This window comes from Solanum pennellii, chromosome 10 (genome assembly GCF_001406875.1).
Source record: "Solanum pennellii chromosome 10, SPENNV200".
Lineage (NCBI taxonomy): Eukaryota > Viridiplantae > Streptophyta > Magnoliopsida > Solanales > Solanaceae > Solanum > Solanum pennellii.
The window spans coordinates 50,178,755-50,184,014 of record NC_028646.1 but is presented as its reverse complement, the minus strand read 5'-3'; the positions used below and the strand labels follow the sequence as shown (position 1 = coordinate 50,184,014).

The window sequence follows — 5,260 nt, the reverse complement described above, 5'->3', positions numbered from 1 at the left end:
TTTTAGATGTCCTTATTTACTTGTCCATTTTCATAAATTAAAAAAAAATAAAAAAAGATTATCTATTATACTCTCATTTAAACTTCTTGAAAAGTTCTATTTAATAATGACTTTAATGAGTAACTGATTTTGGAATCATAATTAATAAGGGTAAAATTATCACTTTACTATGCTAATTATTATTATTTTAACATGTGTGTTATATCTAAAATGAACAACTAAATAGAGACAGAAGGAATATTAATTAGCACGGATTATATAGGCAACACATGTAGTCAAACACTATTTGTGAATGAATATAGTTTAAATTGGAAAGCCTCATAGTTTAAAGTTTTTTACCATAATACCCTTTAAATTGACCGACTAAATTACCCCCTAAATAAAACTAAATTTCTACAAGCTTATGGCAATAAAATTTGAATGACTAAATTAAACCCCAAACTTAAAATTAAATAGTGACAAATTAATGAGCATCAGATTTTTATCACTTCTCAAGTGAATCCAGTAAAATATGAATATTAAAAGTCAATGTCATATTTAATAAAATCTTACTAAATTTGAAATGATGTCAATTATAACAAATAGTAGTTACTTGGAAAGAATACATTTTAGCATCTTGGGGCTTCACATACTACACTACAAAACTTTACAAGTTTAATTTATCGATAAACTATTCATAATAGAAACATTCTTTTAATATTAATAGAAGTGGAACTTAAAAGGAATCCTTTGAGATTCCAAATAAATTACTATATTAGCTGTTACTATACTGAAAGAATTATAACAACTTATGGATGAATTATACATAGATAAAACATGAATATGGGTGTAAAAGATTGAACAAGATCATATTAAAATTTTTAAAGATCATCAGTATTTCTCTATTACAGAAATATTAAATTTTGTTCACCTTATATTTTGAACTAATTATAAATTATCGTACTTGATATGTTAAATATGCTCAAAAATTAATCATATTATATCATGGACATTTAAATATATCTAACCCTCACATTTTAAAGAAATAATAGAGCATAGATTTCAAAATTTCAATATGGTCTTACAAGTTCTATTACACATTACAGAACACCAACTACCTTAATTAATTATATCGGCCTTTTATTTAATCATGCTTTAATCTCCAAGTTCTTTTATAATTATTGTACAAAGTGTTTCAACTTCTCTTCACTAGTTTGTAGTTTTAGACATGTCCTCACTTGATAAGTCAATATTTATTTTGGAATTAGTTTAGAGGGAAAAAATCATATCTAAATAAACATTGTACGTCCAAAAACAAGATCTTTAAAATAGATTAAAGTTACATAACCAAGGATCTTCCTATTCCAGTGCCCAAATATGAGTTGTACATCTGTCTAGTGAAGCTCTGACTGAAATTTTTCGCGCTTTTCCGATTATATAAAATATTTATAAAATAATAATATGTAATATCTATGTTTAGGTTAGTAACGGATATATAAGATAATATTGATATTCACATTAGTGAAGTAAATGGAATAAGAGGTAATATTTTGAAATAATAATATATTGTATTACATTGAATAATATTTTATATATTTTAATTTCCTCTATATTTTGTAGGATCACTAATTTTCTATACAAATCCTGATTTCATAAAATAACTTTTGAATTTTTTATTGTGTCTTTATTATTACATTTATTTTTCTAATTTTTTAAACACCAACTAAATATTTGCAAAAATAAAAAATTACTTATATAAACACATTAACTTACCTTATTCTCCATTTACTCCAACCTTTTAAAAATATTTCACAAATTCCTTATTTCTCTCAATTCTTAAAAATTTCACATACGTAAAATCCACTCGCAAAACCCACGTTTACCACTCCTCTTTTCACTCCTTTCTATCCCAACATTCATTCCACATTCTTAGCAGTTACAATTTCAAATCAATTTGATTTTCAAAAAGATTCTCCCTTCGATCAATCTATTTCAAACATCTTAATAGGTAGGGATTGTCTTCTCCATTGTTGTCTTCTTCTTAAAAAAATTGTTCAATTTTTGTTCTTGATATATATGGATCTGGCTCATTCATTTAGTAACTTTTTCAAATCGATTTTGATTCTTAATGTGAATCTCCAACGATTGAGAATTTCTCACAATTAAGTAGCTCTTTTATTTGTATTTTTTTAGTTAATCTTGTCGTGGTTCCTCTTCAACCATTGTTGTTTTCAACCTCTTCTTCCTCCATCGTCTTGTTTTACCACAATATTCTAAAGATGGGCGTGTATTTTATTTTTTTCGAATGAAATGAGTTTTTATAAGACTATTATTATGGGTGTGTGTTTCATTTTGTGTATATATTTTTTATGTTTAACATGATGGGGAGTGAGTGTTTCAATTTGTTTATGTATTTTTTACGATTTTTTTAGATCGAAATGTATTATTGTTGTTTCTAGTGAATTTTTTGTGTATTTTTTCATTATAAGATATTTGTATCAATATGTTTAAGGGTACGAATTCGTTATTGTACTTCTTCTGTCAAAGTATCAAATGTGTTTATTCGATGATATATGTTTGTATTGATGTATTCGGCATATACATTTAAATCAGAATATTCAAATATATCTGTTTATTTAGTATCTATTTGTTTGTTTTAAATTTATGTCTTCCCCTGTTGTTAGTTTCTTTATATTTGATACATTATTGTTAATTATATAGTATCATATTGTTATGTATCTTGTTTTAAATCTACAGCTTTTACAAAAAATTCTAAATTTTGGTCTATTTTATTGATATATTATGATTAACTATCAAATGCTAGATTAAAGTTCAAATTATATGATGGGATATAATATGCATAACAATGTAACATAATCTAAAATAGTTGAACATATGATACTTAAATAACACTTAATGAATATATGATCTTACATCTTGTATCATATTCAAATAAATGTCAAATTGTATACGACATCATATGATATTGAGTATCAGTTACTATTTGTTATCATTAAGTATCAACTAAGACCTAAGATTCAATTCACAGCAACAACTTAAGACGATTTGATAAATATAGAATAGAGATTATCTATGAGTTCTTATACACTTGTTTTAAAATTTTTGTTTTTATTATTTTTAAGATACCCACACTCAAATTTTAGAATGTTCTCTAAAAAGTTATTTATTTTGAATTCAATTTCATTATCATTAGTTGTTATTTACAATACGAATTGTCCTACACATTTGTCTTATATAAACTGATACAAAATTTGAATAAAATTAAGTATCAGAGTAATAAATGCATAAACACACAATATTATTGCCTCTCTTTAGTTTTAGTTAGTTCTTGATACATTTTAACACCTAATTAATGCAATGTAATTTATAACTTGATTGCTTATTCATTGTGTATTTACTTGATAACTTAGTTCTAGTTATTTGCGTATTGATTTATGTTGATACACTGAATAATTAGTTGTAATTAGTTCCTAATTTATTCATGTGTCGAATTGATAAATTGACTCATACTTATTGATACATTTAAAGATACATTTAATTTCATTTTAAATACTATATATTTTTTTCACAATCTTATTGTATTACATATATCATTTTCGACTAGATTATGATACATTATATAAAAATATTTTTGAACCATATTAAGTGGTACAATCACCACAAACGCAATCTCCAGTACATTATTATCAAATAACCAATGATACAACATATATAAAAAAGTTAGTGAAACATAATGAGTTAGAAAAATGAACACAAGGTTGAAAATCTTAGTATTTCAATTTATTTTATCATAATTTCTCCAGCTAATAGTAAATTGTGATGTTCTATCAAGGTAAAAGTCGAAGAAAGGAAAAATTGAAAAATCTATAACCTCAAATAATGTATCAAGAACATAAATATAGTCTCAAAAAAGAGTTTGTCAATTTTCTTTCGGAAAGAAAGTATAAGTTCTTCAGTAGTAACATTCTTGTCCACGACATCAACAACCTGCGCACACTTGAAAGTTAGAGATACATAACATATCAATCAACTCAACACAACAGCCTAATGATAACTATCTCCAGATGCACATTAGTTTATGTATTCATGCATACCTTCATATATTGATTCATAAAAAAAAGTAATTCATATGTATCTAATACGTTATAGTAACAACACACTAACTCACATCAATAAAAATCCATTACATATGCATCAAAAAAGAAATTGAATCAAGTTATAATCAATAATATATCATGATTTACACTCCCCTCCATTTAAAAAAATGACATGGTTTGACTTGACACAAAATTTAAGAAAAAGAAGACTTTTGAATCTTGTGGTCCTAAACTAAAGTTATGTCAAATGTACAAAACTGCCCTTTAATCTTGTGGTCTTAAACATGCTACGTGGAAAGTTAAAATTAAAATATTACCAAAAAAGACAGAGATTATTCTTTTTTAAAATGCCAATAAGGAAAGGAGATCATTTTTTTAAACGGAGGAGTATATGCATATACAAATTCAAAAATAAAAAAAATAATCATATGTATCTGATACTTTATATTAACATAACATATTAACTCACAGATCTGCAAACCCATAACATAAACGTCATAGCTTCAATGCATCAAGTTATAACAAGTAATGTATCATTATTTATCGTTCAATATTCAAATTCATGAATGGAAAAATAATGACTAAAGCACAGGAATATGTGTTGCATACTTTTTGTCATCAGATCTTTTAACCCGAATCGAAGTTATGACAAATAAACATAATTATTGCTATCCAAGCTAATTATAAAATAACAATTTTTAACTGTCTTCAACTTTGGGATCTATCATTACACGACAGTAAGCAATCACCATCACAAAAATAAAGATATCAAGAAAGTTGGCAAAGAAACCCAAACCTGATCATCAATCATAGTGAGATTTATGTAGAATTCGAAGAACCCAAATGCTACTATCTTCAATTTTTTTCTTCAAGATTCATCAGTAAAAAATTAAAATATTCATTATGTATCTTTTCAAAATTTTCAACCAAAGTTCGAATCCTACCTGAAAGTTTCTTCGTTGAAACAAAGATAAAGATGGAATGAGATTTTGAATCTTGAATTGATTTGTTATTTTAGGATTTACAATTCTGATTGACACAGTAAATATGAATTGTATATCATAAATTATGAGATTTTAATATGACTTTTTGTTTCATTTTTCTTTTTAAGTGCAACAACCACATTCATAATGTATCTGGCAACCAATTATATATCCGAATGA

At 25.4% G+C, this 5,260-nt stretch overlaps 1 pseudogene; it reads right to left on the bottom strand.

The window, feature by feature from the left end:
- Positions 1–4,795: 4,795 nt before the first annotated feature.
- Positions 4,796–4,908, bottom strand: LOC114074395 (annotated as a pseudogene).
- Positions 4,909–5,260: the final 352 nt, after the last annotated feature.